The following is a 20,200-nucleotide window of genomic DNA, read 5'->3' as shown; positions in this document are numbered from 1 at the left end:
AAATTTTGAAACCCGATGGAGCAATTTAACATTCTGAAATGTCACATTGACTTCTGAAAAAAAAATGGTTTATATAATTTTTTCCATCAAAGCTAGGAAAGTTACGTTGTGGTTTTAGGTTTCTTTGCCCTCAACAGACTACTACTTAGAAATCTTTCTAAGTATTCAAATAAAGTATTATGTTAAAAAAATTATTGTAGTCTTTGAGTAAAAATTTCAGATACAGCATCCACGGTGACCGTTTTCTTACTACCTTCTTGATGAATTATAAGCAGTATTTTTAGCATCGGTGAATTATAATCTGAAATAATTTTACAAAATTTCATAATCTATTAACCTTTTTCGATCATGTAGCCTTGGAACTGGTTACGCACGGCGTCAGTTTTAAAACGCTGTTACAAAATCATTTTATATGGCATCTAAGTCGGTTTTTTTTTCACAAAGGAATCTGTTTTATTACACAATTTGAACGACTTTTATACGATGTAAAATGTTTTATTTAGACTAGAAAGAATATGACCATTTTTTTATCAGAAATGTGCTTGTGTGTGTGTCTGTGACTTGTGTATTATAATTGCTATGAGGATTACTGATTTATTTATTATTTTCAAAAATAGCTTATTATATTAGCAACATATCGATGTATTGAAACACATAATAAATTATGTTATACGGTACACAAAAAAAAAATGAAGGAATTTGTGGTCATAAATATGTCACTTTTACTTGAGGTCTATAAATATCTTTTCTGACAAATGATATCGGTAAACATGTAACACATATCGATTCATAATGAATAACAGTGTACAGTAAAAATGGTTTTTGTCAATCTGAATAGCCTTTTGAGTGGTGGGGATTTTTATAAAACGTAGTTTTCAAAATCTACTTTTATTTATACTAACATATGTTACTAATCTGTGATTTATGACACGGGTTTTTCATCATATTTTGTCCAGTTTTCAACCGATTTGCTTGAAAGTATTATTTTTTAAATCTGCAAACTATTTCACAAACGCAAAGCAAAAAAAAAATTTTGCTAATAAAAACACGGTAGAAAAGCGCAAAAAAATTCTGCAATTAAATTATCGTAATTTTTGTACCGTTACAATTTTTTTGTTGTTACAGGCATAAAAAATATCCAATCGTAACGGTTTTTTTTGTCAGAATCTGTTAAATCTCTTTAATATACTTAATTTTTAGAAATTTTTTTCACAAGAGGGTAGCAGCATAAGACTATGAAGGGAGGCAATTAAATACCAACATATTTTCACGGAGCGCTAATCAACCACGGATCATCGTGATGGGAAAAGGTTAATCCATTCTGAATATATAAATTAAAATGATAATTGACAAAAAAAAAGAAGAAAATTTAGGCTTATTATCTTTCTTCCCTGCATGAAATTGCCCAAATACTTAACTATGGTGACGTAGTGGAGTCATCTAATTAGTACAAGAATATATTGGAGTTTCAATACAGAAACAATAAAAAGGAAAATGGATTTTACTCCCCCCCCTTATGGGATTTGAATCATTCCAAATATCATTGCGTGCATGTTTATTGAAACATAATGGACGCACACTTAGATCGCTTAGACAAAAAACCAAAAGTGAGATAAAAGATGAACAGATTTGTTCATTATTTATAATAAATCATTTATATTACAGAGCTTGCTTACTCACGTATTATCCCCCCCTCGTTCTCCTCTATCTATCTGTCTGTCTATCTATCCATCTCTCTCCCCCCTCACTCTCGCTCTCTCTACACAAATATATATATTTGTATATATACAGGTGATTCAAAGAAACGGGAAATTTTGAAAGTTGTGTTGGTAGCCGTGGGCGATTACCACTTCATAAGTGGCGCCAGCCTCTCTAACCTAACCTCTCTTTTCCTGTTTAGCCTCCGGTAACTATCGTTTAGATAATACTTCAGAGGATGATATGTATGAGTGTAAATGAAGTGTAGTCTTGTACATTCTCAGTTCGACTATTCCTGAGATGTGAGGTTAATTGAAACCCAACCACCAAAGAACACCGATATCCATGACCTAGTATTCAAATCCGTGTAAAAATAACTAGCTTTACTAGGACTTCAATGCTGGAACTCTCGGCTTCCAAATCATCTGATTTGGGAAGACGCGTTCACCACTAGACCAACCCGGTGAGTCTCTCTAACCTAACCTGCCATTTAGTTGTCATGGATCCTTGGAGTGGTGTGTAACGTGCATTTGCTATCAAAGCGTTTTACAAAATCAATGACAGTGTGGAGGGAGCGCATAGAGAATTTTGCCGTTATTTTAATCTGGGACAGCACGACTGTGTTTCATCAACACATGTAATTAAAACACGGATATCTAATTTTTATATCCTCCACTTTACATTCAGTTCAATTAACTGTTTTTATTTACAGTCGATTGTAGTATGTATCAAATTAAGTAATAATTTACTCCCGTAGTAATTACATCATAAAATTACAACGTCGATTTTTTCCTGTAACTCGACTATTTGTTACCCGATTTAAAAAATAAAATGACATTTTGTTCAAAATTAAAGGCGTAATATTTTAGCAAAGATAAAACCAACGTTTACGGAGATATAACGGATTGAAAAATAAACATTGCCGCCGTTTTGTAATTTAGGAAGGTATTTAATTTCTGATTTTTTTCTACTTTTAAAACTTTATTACCGAGACGCTTACCAAATATTAATCTTATTCCTCTATCCGATCTCGAGATATAAAGTTTTATATAAAAATAAGAAACTGGCGGACAGGGGGAGAACAAAGGAGAAATTGCTGTAACTAAGGATATTTTTCGTTTAGTTTTACCAGTAGAATCCGAAAAAGTATTGCCAGCCCAGTATTTTAGAAACACTCTGTATACACATACGTAATCGTGCCATTTAAAAATTAAAGCTCTATGGTTTATTCGTTTGGGAATTTTTTGTTTAGTTTTACCAGTAGAATTCGAAAAAATATTGCCAGCCCAGTACTTTAGAAACACTCTGTATACACATACGTAATCGTCCCTATTAAAAATACATTTAAAAATTAAGCTCTATGGTTTATTGGTTTGGGATATTTTTCGTTTAGTTTTACAAGTAGAATTCGAAAAAATATTGCCAGCCCAGTACTTTAGAAATACCCTGTATACACATACGTAATCGTCCATATTAAAAATACATTTAAAAATTAAGCTCTATGGTTTATTGGTGTGGGATATTTTTCGTTTAGTTTTACCAGTAGAATTCGAAAAAATATTGCCAGCCCAGTACTTTAGAAACACTCTGTATACACATACGTAATCGTCCCTATTAAAAATACATTTAAAAATTAAGCTCTATGGTTTATTGGTTTGGGATATTTTTCGTTTAGTTTTACAAGTAGAATTCGAAAAAATATTGCCAGCCCAGTACTTTAGAAATACTCTGTATACACATACGTAATCGTCCCTATTAAAAATACATTTAAAAATTAAGCTCTATGGTTTATTGGTGTGGGATATTTTTCGTTTAGTTTTAAAAGTAGAATTCGAAAAAATATTGCCAGCCCAGTACTTTAGAAACATTCTGTATACACATACGTAATTGTGCCTATTTAAAAATTGAATATCTATGAAAATTGAATGTTTGGATTAATCGTATTAAAGATCTCTTTAAATTTTAAATTACTGCTTTTAAATGTTTTCTTATCCATGTAACACCTAGTGAGGACTTTAATCTTTAAATGTCTACTATTTCTACAACGACCTCTCTGAAAATCGATTTTTTCGATTAATCGAATTAAAGAACTCTTTTAATTTTAAATATTTTCGTTGGAGGATAAATCGATATAAGACAGGTGAGGACTTTTAATTTTTAAATACCTCTGCTATTTCTACAACGTCATAATCCATTAAAAAATTAAATCTCTCTCAAAGTTGATTTAATATTTAAATCCCTCGTAACTATGTTTAATCCTTCATTTAATTACCTTGATTTCTATTTTTTTAATTTATTATTTTCTTTAGTCAAATTTAATTCTTTTAAAAAGATATTTTTAATTTTTCCTTTTTTTTAATTTTTACAATTGCTTTTATTATTATAAACATTTATTGTTATATTATTATTATATATCTATATACCGCACACACACACACACACATATATATATATATATCGTGGCTTGGGAAAAATGTAGTACTTTTTAATAGGATCCGAATTTTCGAAAGAAAATCGCAAATATCTCGAAAACGGTCGGTCCTAGCGCTCTGAAAAATTTTCTCAACTCACCTCGACGCAACCCCATCCCCTCCCAGCGGTTCCCGACAGACGATAATGTTTTCAAGCGCCCCCGGGGTGCCGTTCGGAAATTGGGTAGGGGGTGCCGCCGTGATATCTCGGCAACCGCTCGTCCGATTTTTACTATTCAAACGGCGTAAGTATCGGCAGGTCGAGCGCTAATCGTTTAACTCATCTGGTACACTCTCGATCGACCGGATCTCGGTTATCCGGAAATTAATAAATTTAGCCCTCTGTTTTGATCGCACTCACCCGACGTAATACCTACAGATCTGATCTTTCGCTAAATACGCTGAAATCTGTGCGCTAGCAATTACCGGTCTACAGGGTCTAGCTGCGGAGGGCGTGCCACAGGCACGCCTCTGCAGTTAGTATATGCGCAAAATAGGGCGACGGAAGCTAAGAAGAAATATAATCGCCGAATCCTTCATAAAAAAAAAAAACGTGTAAATATATTGTAATTCGAAAATAGCGGGTACGGGCGCAGAAAGAAATGGGGTTCAGGAAAGTTAAAAAATCGGCATTACGGTGGGCTTTTAATTTTTTCCGCCGTATTGAATCAAATTTAATTTTTTAAATAGAAAGGTTGACGTACGATACGTGATTTCGGTTTAAAATTTTATGATAAAAACAACGGTGAACGCCGTTTTTCTGTTAACGCCTTCGTTATCGAGTTTTAAGCGTTCAAATAGAGAACGATGGAAAAATCATGTCGGTAATAAAACACGATCAATTTTATTGAGAGCTTTTCGACTATATATTATAAGCGGTACTTATTTTCATCGGTTCCAGAGTTATAGCTCAATAAAATTTTAATTAATGAAATATTTGGATCTTACAAGAGGAAGGGATATCGGTTCGAATCAGACTTCATCTCCTTTTTTTTTCAATTTAAATATATTGATTTATTAATAATTATTAACCTCTGATTGTAAATACTAAATAATAAGTCAAGTTAATAATGAAACAAAATTTTATGTACTTTTAAAAATGTATATATGTAATTTAATAGGAAGTCCCGGTGGGAAATTCCCTATTCCCTTAATCCCAGCTGGATGTTTGAAATTACGCAGGGGCGTCAATTTGGTTAATATTTTCGTTTTAAATATTATTTATAATAATTAATTATAAAGGTTGGTTTGAATTAAATAAATAAATAATATTTAAAGTGAAAAAAAATCTAGCCCCCCTAAGACTCGAACTGTTACGAGCACCGCAGCGGAAAGACGCGTTATACCAATCGGCTACAACGTAATCTGAGGCGTCGGGTGAAAAATGTTGTATATAAGTTACGCAGAAGAAAAATTAAACGTATATTAATACACTGTAAGTATAGTAATATACTATTTTCTGGGCGTCTGAAACCAGTGTTTTATTATGTATTTTGCAGCAAATCCAGTCTTCCAGCGGGAAAATTTTACTACAAACACGGGATAATCGTGGAAAAAACACGTTTAAATTGGTTCTAGGGGTGAAAGGTTAAAGCGGCTATTGAATGTAATCGTTATACGCTACTTGTAATATATAAATATATATATTAATTCGAAACGATTGCGATCCCATACAAGTTTTCACTTCGGCCGTGCGGTCCTAAGCACCCTTTTGTTTGTTTTTTTTTGTTACAAATAACAATTTTTAGGCGAGAATTAAGGAAAAAAAATATTTTTTTACCTACGCTCGTTGACATCGACAAATTAACAATAATGTTTTCATTATTTAAATAATAAATAATTGTTACAATTACTGAATTTATTATTTAAATACTCAAACCATTACCGTGTTAATTAGGGAACGTTAGCGAGCGTAGGTTAAGTTTGATTAAATTATATTAATAAAATAATTAACTATAAATGGTTATATCGAGTGAATTCCTAATATGTTCATACTTGATTAACGAGGAAAAATATGTTTTTTTCATTTTAAAATTATTTTTATGCCCAAAATCAAGGAAATACAGGGCAAACTTTGACAACTCATTCTTAAGGCTAAAAATAAGAAAAAAGTTCACGTAAACGTAGGTCCGAAAATGCTTCGTTAGCGAGTTATACAGGATGAAAGATTACGCCCGAGTTTCAGTTCCTCCGGGTAAATTAAGACTTTCTGAAATTCTGGGAAGATCAATTAAGGGACAAATTCAATTGTTTCTTATGGTTTTTGAGCTGGGAAATCGAAAAAAGTAACTCCCAGAACTGTATCTATCTTAGTTTCTATGACATCCCGTGTAAAAAGCCAAAAAATATTTAATTCGTATCGTAAAATTTTCAGAAAACTGTTAAGAAGTGTAATATTGTATTCGTTTTACAGCGCATAAAAATCCAGTCTGTTAAAAAAAGGGAAATTCTGTTTAGTTTTGTTTTGAAAAATGCTGCCTATCTTCACTAATGCCGAATATTCCGACGTGATTTTCATCTATGGATTTTGCTATGGAAGGACTGAGGCAGCGGTTACGGAAAATCGAAATAGGTATCCTGGTCGTGTTGTACTAAATCGAAAAGTCCGTTGGATTATTGTTTGTGGGGACGGTTGAAAAATGAAGTTTACAAGCAAAAAGCAGACGCACGCGATGAACTGATCGCTCCCGTTCTCAACGCTGCAACTATAATCAAAGAACGCAAAGATACCGTTAGACTGGCAACACAAAATCTAGTACAACGCGTTGAAAAGTGCATTGAACACAACGGTGGCATTTTTGAAAGTTATTAAACCGCATGAAATACTACTTGTAAGCAGCATTTTATCATTATCATAAAAAAAACAGTACGTATTCTTTCTTCCTCCAGTTATTTTTTACTGTATATAACGAAAAAGTTTTTTAATCTGTTAAAAATTAATCAGTTTTGTTGTTAATAAGAGTCGACGTGTTTAAAATTTTATTTGTTTTCTGTCGACATTATTTACATCTCAATCTTCTTAAAATTAAATTCTCTACAATTTACGTTTTAAAAATGTATTATTTATCGCCAATTTAACAACGTTATTGTTCGTCAAACGCAAAAAATGTGTTTTTTGACCCTATTTTTGGCGTTTTACACGGGATATCTTGGAAACTAAGAGAGATACAGTTCTGGGACCTATTTTTTTCGATTTCCCAGCTCAAAAACCGTAAGAAACAATTTTCCCCTTAATTGACCTTCCCAGTTTTTCAGAAAGCCTTAATTTACCGGAGCAACTGAAAGTCGGGTGAAATCTTTCACCCTGTATAACTCGCTAACGACGCGTTTTCGGACCTATGTTTATATGAACATTTTTCTTATTTTTAGCCTCTAGAATGAGTTGTCAAAGTATTGCCCTATCCTCCTGAATCACTCTGTATAATGATTGTTGAAGGGGATTAGGGGGGGGCGGAGCCCCACCGATTTTTACAATATACGGTCTAAATGTAAAATTATAATTTTACGTTCCGATAATTTAAAAAAAAATATATAGAAAAAATCGAAAAAATTTTTTGCAAAAATTGAAAAACATTTTTCCCATTTTTTGTCGATCTAAAATTGTTTTTTTAACATGATAATTATTTTTGAGTGATTTGGGCAAGAATTTTTGGGTAACATATAACGAAAGAGTACTGAACATTATCGCCAGGTATAATTGCTATGTTCAGCATTTTAAAAAGTTTACGGTTCAAGAATAGAGATAGAAGAATAATTGCTGACATTTACAGGAACCAAACAGCAACAGTAACAATTGAAGAACATAAGAAAGAAGCCGTAATAAGAAAGGGACTACGACGAGGAAGTTCCCAATCCCCGTTACTTTTTAATTTTTACATGGAACTAGCAGTTAATGATGTTAAAGAACAATTTAGATTCGGAGTAACAGTACAAGGTGAAAAGATAAAGATGCTACGATTTGCTGATGATATAGTAATTCTAGCCGAGAGTAAAAAGGATTTAGAAGAAACAATGAACGGCATAGATGAAGTCCTACGCAAGAACTATCGCATGAAAATAAACAAGAACAAAACAAAAGTAATGAAATGTAGTAGAAATAACAAAGATGGACCGCTGAATGTGAAAATAGGAGGAGAAAAGATTATGGAGGTAGAAGAATTTTGTTATTTGGGAAGTAAAATTACTAAAGATGGACGAAGCAGGAGCTATATAAAATGCCGAATAGCACAAGCTAAACGAGCCTTCAGTAAGAAATATAATTTGTTTACATCAAAAATGAATTTAAATGTCAGGAAAAGATTTTTGAAAGTGTATGTTTGGAGTGTCGCTTTATATGGAAGTGAAACTTGGACGATCGGAGTATCTGAGAAGAAAAGATTAGAAGCTTTTGAAATGCGGTGCTATAGGAGAATGTTAAAAATCACATGGGTGGATAAAGTGACAAATGAAGAGGTATTGCGGCAAATAGATGAAGAAAGAAGCATTTGGAAAAATATAGTTAAAAGAAGAGACAGACTTATAGGCCACATACTAAGGCATCCTGGAATAGTCGCTTTAATATTGGAAGGACAGGTAGAAGGGAAAAATTGTGTAGGCAGGCCACGTTTGGAGTATGTAAAACAAATTGTTGGGGATGTAGGATGTAGAGGGTATACTGAAATGAAACGACTAGCACTAGATAGGGAATCTTGGAGAGCTGCATCAAACCAGTCAAATGACTGAAGACAAAAAAAAAAAAAAAATATCAACCTAACCAATCACGGCAATATTATAAATTAAATTAGTAGGCAATGAAAATAGTTTACTTTCTTAATTAAAGTGCAGTAAAATTATTTTTAAGCTGCATATCTTTCATTTGGTTTTAAATGAAAGACATCAGAAAAAATGTTAATAAAGTACGGGGAATGTTAAATAATTTTTCTATCATTAAACACCGAAAAACAACATTTATTTTATATGACAGTACAGAACTACTTCAGAAGTCCTGTGACAATCTTTGAAACTAGTGGTAAAAAATACTAAACAGCTGTAAAATACTACGTAATGTAAAAAATGGTTAATAGCTGGAATAGTAAGGGGTAACATAACCTGAATTTTTTTAATGAAAAAATTGTTGTTCTGCAATCACCTTTAAAATATTGTCGCAACCTTATCCTAAACTTTGGTCCTTCTGATGCGTATAATCAAAGTTGTTACCGTGACTTAGGTTAGCTTTGGTGTTTTTTTAAACCGGTGTCAAGCGGTTACGTTCCCCGGGTTTTTAATTCTTACTGACTAATGTTTTAACAGCATCTGCATAAAAAGGGTGGATTCGTTCATGATTTGACCGTTTTCACCGAGTTCCTTTTTGGTATCTGGTGTTTGATTTAGACATGCATCTGCCTCAAGAGCCTTGTAAAGCGATCGGCTTTTTGTGGCAACGACTGCTGGTGTAAATACCCTTTTTATGTCTTTCTTTTTCCTGTTTAGCCTCCGGTAACTACCGTTTAGATAATTCTTCAGAGGATGAATGAGGAGGGTATGAGTGTAAATGAAGTGTAGTCTTGTACATTCTCAGTTCGACCGTTCCTGAGATGTGTGGTTAATTGAAACCCAACCGCCAAAGAACACCGGTATCCACGATCTAGTATTCAAATCCGTGTAAAAATAACTGGCTTTACTAGGACTTGAACGCTGTAACTCTCGACTTCCAAATCAGCTGATTTGGGAAGACGCGTTAACCACTAGACCGACCCGGTGGGTTTTGGTATAAATACCCTGTAACGAGCAAAGGTTCGCCCAGGTAGGGCGGACAGTCTACCTGGGCGAATTAAGGCGATTACTCCTGTATACGCTCTTTTCAGAGCAGGGACCGAAATTAGTATTTTCGCTTAAACTATTCAGCAGCGGTTAAGACGTGCAAAAAGTGACGTGAGGGAATCAGGCCACCGGCTGCTCGTATTTCAAATATGTCGGCTTGCCCGACAAAGTAGTAGATGACAGAGACTAATTAGGGATACCAAAAATTAGTCTGAATAGTGATTTAGTTAAGGCTGGTAGTTCTGTATCTCTGGTACACAATTTGAATAACTGTGTGAGCAGTTGTTGGATTTCTTGAAGACGAGTGATCCCTAGGCATAATGAGTTTAGGGAAATGTTCTCTAAACATAAATGTTTCCTAAACATGAGTTTAGGGAACTGTGCTTTGGCGAACGGATTTGAGGCGCTTGTCTCTAAGCCAACTGAAGTCAAGGAGGTTATAGTTAAAGAAAAGAGGCAAATTCCGTCCCGGTACCAGCGCCCAGCGCCTGTACTTATTAGGGCGAAGCGGAAACTCTACGCCTAGGTGCTTAAAGGCAAGCGAGAGACCAGCTTAACCCACAAGCAACCAGAAGTCACATTCATAAACAGGAAGGAAAGCTCCACAAAACTATTAAGGAAATTAGAAAGGAATAAAAGGAAATTTCAAGGAAATTTGAAAATTAGGAACATAAAACACAGTAGGAAAGGTCTGGTTGTCTTAGCGGATGATAAAGAGACAGTAGAGTCATTTCAGAATCTGTCGTTAGTAAAAGGCTGGAGGTCAAAGTGCTTCAGAAACGTAAAAGGAGGCCTCGAGTAACTATGATGAGGTGTTGACCTCGCTCCCGAAAGCGGATCAAAGCAAAGAGAGAAGGGTATGTTTTTATTACAGGCTTATTAAATTTGTAAATCTGTTTCTTGATTTTTAAGTAAACCAAGAGGACTCTGAGTAAATTGAATTGTACAACAAAACTGTCGTTGTTGGAATCAACACTTGCTTTCTTAGCATAGTATTTTTGGCGTTTAAAGACGTAATCAAAAACGATTTGGCGCATAGTCTAATTGAAGTTAGATATAGGGAGAATTTTATGTGAAACTTCAGTGTTAGGAAAGGCGCAAACCTAATATATCCCTTTTAATAAAAAATATTATGTCTGGAAATTAATTTATAACCAAATTCATTTTTTATTTATCAAATTTCATCGGTATTAATTTGTTAATTAAATTAAAAAAATTAATTAAATTAAAAAAATTAATTAAAAAAATTGGTTATGTTATATTCTCTAAGACAGTATAAGGTCTTATACTGTCTTAGAGAATATAACATAACCAATTTTTTTTTCTTAGCTGAAAAAATAAATACCGATGCAAAAAACAAAAGTTCAGTTCTGTAAATTACTATTCAAAAAAATGTCTGTTTAATTTTCAATTAGATCGGTAATTTTGATGACGTAATTTGTTTTTATTAATAAATATATTAATACAGGTTAAAGTAAAAAAAATCATTTTGAAATTAGTTCCTTCTTTTTATTTTAAATTCAAATATATATTTTAATGCTATTATGTGTTGAAGATTACAAGTTACGACAGGATGGATTCATTAGAACGATTTAACAATTTTTAATACTATTCACCAATCAGAGACGCAGAAAAGTAATTAACTTGTTTTTCAATTCGTATAACAGAGTTGGTCTATTCTTTTAACGTTGAACGGATTAAGAGACGTCGCTCGGGTCTGTAACGAAACACTCCGATATTATTGACCAATCAGAGACGCAGAAATGTAATTAACTTGTTTTTCAATTCTTATCACAGAGTGGGTCTATTCTTTTAACGTTGAACGGATTAAGAGATGTCACGAGGTAGCCGCTCGGGTCTATGACGAAACACTCCGATATCATTGACCAATCAGAGACGCAGAAACTTGTTTTTCAATCTTGTAACCTTATACGAAGTAAGACATATTTTAGTTGCGTCGTTACCGTCTAAAAGTGAACATCTCTCGTCTGTATGGTAACTATGAACAATCTTCTAGAGAGAAAAACCATACAATTTAGGACATTATTTTAAAGTGAGGGACATTTATTTTATTGTATGCAACATAGATTTATTATTTTTTTTTAATATATCTGTTTTAAATTAAACATTTTTTTTTCTTAATTTACAGTTTAATGATGATTCAAATTTAACGTAGATTTTTTAAAGCACGTTGCTACAGTTTATATGATGATCTTATTTACATGAAATTTTGTTTTTTAATTTAAAATCTATTCTAGATTAATAATTATCTTCCATTTTACAAAATTTGTTTTATTAAAAAAAACAGGGGTGATGTAACCTTTTTTTGAAATGGATACATCAACGTGGCAAAATTTTTATAAAATTAATTACCGATGAATTTTATGTAGGTACTAAAATGAATTTTATTCAAGAAAATGCTATAAAATGTATTAATATTTTAAATAATTTTATAGGAATTGCCTAATTTTTATATTACATCTGGATACATTACTTGTATAAATAGTTAAGTGTAATTTATATGAACTGAATAGACATGTTTTTTATTGCGATTGGCTACCTTTAATGTGTACTGAAAATAAGTACAAATACCTTAGTACGATGAATATCTTGAAGGAACTATCAAATTTTATTGTTTGATGTATCGAACACTTTAATTATTATTGCTGAAACAGGAAATATTGTTTAGAAACTATATTAAGAAACAGTTTGTATTTTGAATTAGGAAAATAACAATGTGCAGTTTTATATCATATTTAAAATGCAGTTATTCTTTTTTAGTTTTTTCAGATGATAATAATTGTGTTATCTTCCCGTTAGAACGATCAGAATCTTCTTTCATACAAAATCATTGAACTAAATCTTATCGGACATCCACACATTTTCACATCTACGATGTTCAATTTATTTTTTCTGTAATTCTCTAGAAAATTCTAGAAATAAAAGCCAATTATCACATCTACAAATATTTTCCATTATTGCAGAGGTATTCTTCATTTATTTCTCAAGAGTTTATATTAATAAGAAATTATCTTTTATGTTAATTAAACATAGTTTTAAATTTATTTTTGTTTCCTATATTTCTAAATTTTTCCTGGACGTCAGTTGTAGTTAACCGCATTCATTTCTGGGTCTCTTGATTGTAACCTGATAAAGAAATCTTTTGTAAAGCTGTTTCACAGTGTAATCAACCAATACTGTTTCAGATTTTTTGCCAAAATTTATTCTAATTCCTTCAGTTCACAAATAAATACCAACAGAATACACTAATCCAAACAAAACTTGCTCTAATCCATTTTCAATATTTTCCCCGTCCATTTTCATTTGATTTATTACCGTGTTTAGTGAATTGCCAACAGGCACACAAATTTCTGAATACTGTATGTAATACAATCAAAAAAGTTTAATCGTATTCTTTAATTATTTTCAAGCAGGTGCAAATTTTTTATTTTTCTGTTTATACAGGTGACTAGGTAGAAAGAAAAAATAAGGGCATAATTTTTTTAATTACTTATTCTTCTAAATGAATTTTTGTCTACGCTTGGTAGACAAATGGTACCTTCCTTGGTACCTCCCTTGTCGCTACATTTATATCAAAACGTTAGCCGATTATTTCAAATAATTTCTTCGTTGAAATCATTTACAATTTTTTATTCTGCTTTTTCTTTTCAGTTACAATTGTTTTACTCAATTTATTTAATTATGTATAGCTGTTTGAAAAACTTCATACAGGAAGAAAAATACAATCCCGGTTTATATTCGTGCCTTTAAGCAAGTAGTCAAATGATCATATACTGCAAAGGTTTTATTTATTTTCATAATAACAAGTAGTACACTGTAATTTTGTTCTTTATGTGAATTCTCTGTTTTTTAATGTAATGCCAATAGTACAATTTTTCAAAAATGTCAATAAGCATTATTTTCCTAACCTTTTAATTAAATATTTAACTTTAACCTCTTTGGAGAGAGATAAATGTTTTTACTATTTCATATACAAATTATGTTTACAGGTTTTGTTGGCCAAATACAGTAATTTTAATAATATACATAAAATAATTAGGTAGCTTGTAATTGCATGTACTTGTTATGTAGAGAGTAATTTCATGTTTCTTTATATAGGTTGTAATTGCATGTTCTTTTTATGTAGCTTACAAATATAACTGTTTTATCATAAAAAATTGTTTTGGTAACATCGACTAACTTACTAACATTAATTACACTAATTTAAGTTTAGATGATGGGTATTTTATGTATATCATTCATTCTGCTGTATTTGAGTCGAATATCTAAGTTTAAAAGTAATATAATTTGATTTTCAAGTATTAAATTAGAAATGTGTCTTCAAAGAGGTTAAATTATAATATGATTAATCTTAAGTAAGAGGGTACATAAACCACTTAAGACTGTTTATACAACTTTACCATTTTTTTAAAAATAAATAGAAATTTATGATTTGTTAATTCATAGTATTGGCTTTTTTCAATCGTATTAGATCTGTTTATGTAAACAGTCTCTCATTTTATTTTTCTTTCTGGATTCGCCTTTATTTTTATAATTATATGAAGTAATTTCTTAAATAAATAATCATATTTAACAACAAAATTAAATCCGAAATGTCCCTTTGATTATCTATATATAAATAAATTTAAGGATACAACACATCAGATTTTTTTAGCTTTCATTTAAAAACATCTTCTAAGTATTCTAAAAGCCCTAACTATTCTAAAAGCATCTAACATTACATAAATCTATTTTTGACACCGTCACACAGTATTTGAACATATACTAGTCTTCGGCCCAGAAACATCAAGGAACTATTACAGTATATCGGTCAGGAATCATTTTAGTTCTATTTAAAGACCCATCATTATTACCTTTGATAATTTTACGGGAATATTAAACCTAAAAATACACTACATTAAACCTTTTGTATGAGCAAACTAAATATATAAACCCGCTGTTTTAGTCTTCTAGAGTATATGCCATATCTTGCCCGATGGTTATCCACTGAAATTATTCGTTTATTTCTATAAATGTATATTTTTTATAAACCATTTTTCCAAACCGTGTAAAACTGAAATCGAGCACCTTCTCTATTCTTATACAAGATTAGAATTTGTGATTTAATCGGTACCTGTCACCTGCTATTAATCATTCTGCACCACCCGGTGTTCACATATAGAATTCCTTTGTACTTATATTACATCGTTGATGAAAAAAGACCTCCTTATGGATTACTTAATAATAAGTTTTAATTTTTTTCTATAATCCTACAGATAAAGGTAACTTCAATATTACATTTAGTATTTGCATTATTTAATCCCCCTTTTCACTTGGATTGTCATCGATCACAATTTGATTCCATTTGCTATTCATTAGCAACTTCACCTTTTTTTCAATAATATAAATCGACTTTTTTTTAATTACAACCGGGATTGGCCATATTATGCTGTGAAAATGCATTCTTAAGAGAATCTTAAAAGGGGTAATTAAGAGGTCTGGATAGTAATGCAACATCTACACAAGTACAAAAGGGGAAAAAAGAAATATGGAAAATACAAGTAAATTCATTGATTGAAAACTCTCTGAGTAATTGATTTCTTTGAAAAATCTTCTATTTTTAATATTGAAAATAATACAAAAATCCCTTAAGTTATATTTCTTCAAATCAATAATATTTTCTTGTTGAAATTATAAAACTAAAGTCTTCTGGTTAACTCATATATTTCCCTAGTTCAATCTTCTAATTCGGTTTCATTTTTAGAAATAGTTTCAAATTATGAAATTGTAAAAACACACAGATTAGAGTGTGTTATACATACAGCAAACTTGATGTGCTCTGACAAAGTTCAGGATGTATTATTTTAGATTTTTGATCAACACAGCAAATCTGATATGCTCTGACACACTTCGGGGTGTATTATTTTAGATTTTTCCTCTACAGATAGCAAATCTGATATGCTCTGACACAGTTCAGGGTGTATTATTTTAGATTTTTCCTCTACAGATAACAAATATGATATGCTCTGACACGGTTCGGGGTATATTATTTTAGATTTTTCTCTACAGATAGCAAATCTGATATGCTCTGACACAGTTCGGGGTGTATTATTTTAGATTTTTCCTCTATACATAGCAAATCTGATATGCTCTGACACAGTTCGGGGTGTATTATTTTAGATTTTTCCTCTACAGATAGCAAATCTGATATGCTCTGACACACTTCGGGGTGTATTATTTTAGATTTTTCCTCTACAGATAGCAAATCTGATATGCTCTGACACAGTTCAGGGTGTATTATTTTAGATTTTTGATCAACACATAGCAAATTTGATATGCTCTGACAAAGTTCAGGGTGTATTATTTTAGATTTTTGATCAACACATAGCAAATCTGATATGCTCTGAAACAGTTCAGGGTGTATTATTTTAGATTTTTCCTCTACAGATAGCAAATATGATATGCTCTGACACAGTTCGGGGTATATTATTTTAGATTTTTCCTCTACAGATAGCAAATCTGATATGCTCTGACACAGTTCAGGGTGTATTATTTTAGATTTTTCTCTACAGATAGCAAATCTGATATGCTCTGACACAGTTCGGGGTGTATTATTTTAGATTTTTCCTCTATAGATAGCAAATCTGATATGCTCTGACACAGTTCAGGGTGTATTATTTTAGATTTTTCCTCTACAGATAGCAAATCTGATATGCTCTGACACAGTTCAGGGTGTATTATTTTAGATTTTTCTCTACAGATAGCAAATCTGATATGCTCTGACACAGTTCGGGGTGTATTATTTTAGATTTTTCCTCTACAGATAGCAAATCTGGTATGCTCTGACAAAGTTCAGGGTGTATTATTCTAGATTTTTGATCAACACATAGCAAAGCTGATATGCTCTGACACAGTTTGGGGTGTATTATTTTAGATTTTTCCTCTACAGATAACAAATCTGATATGCTCTGACAAAGTTCAGGGTGTATTATTTTAGATTTTTGATCAACACATAGCAAATCTGATATGATCTGACACAGTTCGGGTTGTATTATTTTAGATTTTTCCTCTACAGATAGCAAATCTGATATGCTCTGACACAGTTTGGGGTGTATTATTTCAACTTTTTCCTTAAGGTAGGTAGGAGATTCGATGTGCTCTTGCACAGTTCCGGGTGTATTATTCGCATCTTAGCTTATCAGGTACCTAATATGATACAGAATTATTTTTAATTATTATTCTTGATTACATATTGACATTGTAAATATCTATGTTGTATGCAATGAATAGCTCTCGCGAGTGCTGGGTACATAAAATATTCGTACCGCGTCAACCGCGTCGCGGCCGCATTTCATCATCCCGATATCGTTCATCGGGTTTCGGTTGGGGGGTGCTGTGTATATAAATGTGTTTATATATTTGGGGGGTGATATAGTTTATTTATATTTGTTCTATGTTTATTATGTTTCTTTGTCTTTTCAGCTCATCACTTCACTACCAGACCAATGGCTGAAGTCCTCCTTATAAATCAATTTACATTTTTTTTTAGTATTACATCACGTAAAAATTCCTTTTGTAGTTTAAATTGCTTTATAAAATTTTATTTGAAATATTAATTAGTAGGTTTTTAAAATTACCCTTTTTATAAATTATTTAAATTTTATTCATTTCATTGACAAAATTAATCATTTAGTTCAAGAAATTTAAAAAATAAGTAAAGATATAGAAGCAATTTCTTAATTAACTGTAGCTTTTAAATCTGGTTCACGTAGGATATAATATATATTTATTTATATATATATATATTTTATATTTATTATATTACATAAGCTTTTTCTTAAATTTTTTTGGTAGGTGTTAATCAAATTGAAGGTTAGAGCATATTTATATCTAATTACAATTTTAAGAATTTTTTTTTTATTTGAAGTATTTTAAATTTTGAATACCCCTTTGCTTTCCCCAATCAGCGTTCAGCCAGCCACCTGCTTCAAAGAAGATGCATGTTTGCATGTTAGTTTAATTTTTTCAAACCAGGGTCAGCCGATTTTAGAGGTGCCATAATAAATTATTTAACTTTATTTGCTTATTTTTTTATTTAAAAAATTAACTTAGTTGCAAAATTTACCATTTTTTTGTGGTAAACACCTAAGGAGAATGATTATTTGAAAAAATCCATCTAGCATAACAGTAATCAAATTACTTCAAAATTTAATAATTTTTATATGTAATATATTTGCCTTGCATATTAAAAAGGCGTGAACTGACCCCGGTTTTTAGTATGTAATTATTTTATCTTTTTCATATTCTGAAATTGTGGGGTAAATAAAGTGATTGGTGTAAATAAAGTGTGAAATTAAAGTGCGATCAAGATCAAAGTGTGAACGTTATCTTCCTCACTATAAAAATTTACAAACTATAAATAAAAATGAGACTTGAAATAATACAGATTACCGGGTTATATTCAACATTTCGTCACTTCATCCTTCATTTCACTTCATCCTGCGTCCTACATCTTCAGAGTACCAGATCGATCGATTCTTTCAGCTGCTCGATGGATTTGATCCTTGGATTAGCCGTGGTGATGAATGGTATAATATTAAGGTACTATTAATTCTTTACTACATTATATATATTTCACAATAATACTAGTATTTATTAAAAGATTCCATCCATTTATGTAATGTTTAGCTTCAGTTAGAACGACCAAGTAATGGAGCTTCTCTGTGGCTTCAACCAGCCATTATCACTTAACTTGTACCAGGGGCCAGGGTTAGGGCATTACCCGACCGGTCTAGTCTAGTCGTTAACTCGTCATTGCAAGTCAAATGATTTCAAAGTCGAGAGTTGTAAGGTTCAAATCCTAGTAAAGATTTTAAATGGATTTGAATACTAGATTGTGGATATCTGTGTTCTTTCACGGTAGGGTTTCAATTAACCATACATTTCAGGAACGGTTGACCTGAGACTGAACAAGACTGCACTTCATTTAAATTTTCATACATATCATCCTCTGAAGTAATATCTTACGGTGGTTCCAGAGGCTAAACAGGAAAAGAGAAGGTCAGGACATTAGTGATACTGCAGTTATTTTTATTTCTAACTTTTTAAAAAAATTTTAGGTAGATCTGATATTAAATGTCATTTGGGACACAGAAATTTTGTGTGGCAAATTACAATATAAATGCAATAAAGGAAACATCAGAATAATAAAGAGACGAAACTTAGTAGCATTACATATAGAGAAGTGCCAGTATCCGGTCAATGCCTAATTTGTCTCTGATATATATTTTATTTGAAATATAAACCACCAAAACACAGTAATTAGATAAAATAAACTTGCCATATAAGTTTGCACTGACTGTTTTTCGCAGTACCCCTGCATCTTCAGTCTGTATTAAATTCTGTTTTTATCGCATTAAAACTTATTCTTTTTAATGAGTTCTCTTTTTTAACATAAATTATAATGTTACCTGTTGTGAAATTTTAAATTATATTATGAACATAAATGTAGAAATATTTATAATGAAAAAAAAATACAAATCAATTAAAAAGAATAAGTTACAATTTAATACAAACTGAAGGTTTAAGGTACTGACTGCACAAACTAGTTATTGGAAATAAATAAGGTAAGTATAAGTAATGTAATTACTGTGTTTAGGTGGTGTTTACACAAATTTTTATAAATTTTGTTAGTTACTGCAATGAAACTTCATAAGATTATCTTGTACATTTGTTGGCTTATATTTCAAGGGACTGTTATTCATATTTTTAACCTTCCTAATAATATTTTGAGTATTTATCGGTTAGCAGTAAATCACTTGATTTTTTCATCGTTGTTAATAAAATTGAAATGCAATATATAATTTAACTAAATTATTCTTTTTGTTGACAACAATTATTTGTTTCTAATGTAAAGAATAGTCATGAAAAACGATTGATATTGAGAGATTTCATCGTGTAAAATGAATGAAATAATTATCAAATTATTGTCGTGACAGTCATCTTTTCACTTGGATACCCCCAAACTTTTAATTATAATAAAAATGAATTTTATGTACGTTTACAGATAGAGAACGGGGTTTTGATAGATGAAACAAAGCGATATCTTCATTTAACGTATTATTTTAATAGAAGATATACTGTGTGAAAATTTAGAAGTGGTTTCACAAGTTTTTTTTCTTTTTTGACATAGAAATTTTGTTTAGTCCTTTATTGTTTTGCTTGCTTTGGCG

The sequence above is a fragment of the Lycorma delicatula genome, chromosome 11 (assembly GCF_047948215.1).
Source record: "Lycorma delicatula isolate Av1 chromosome 11, ASM4794821v1, whole genome shotgun sequence".
Taxonomy (NCBI): Eukaryota; Metazoa; Arthropoda; class Insecta; order Hemiptera; family Fulgoridae; genus Lycorma; species Lycorma delicatula.
This window is presented reverse-complemented; position numbering follows the sequence as displayed.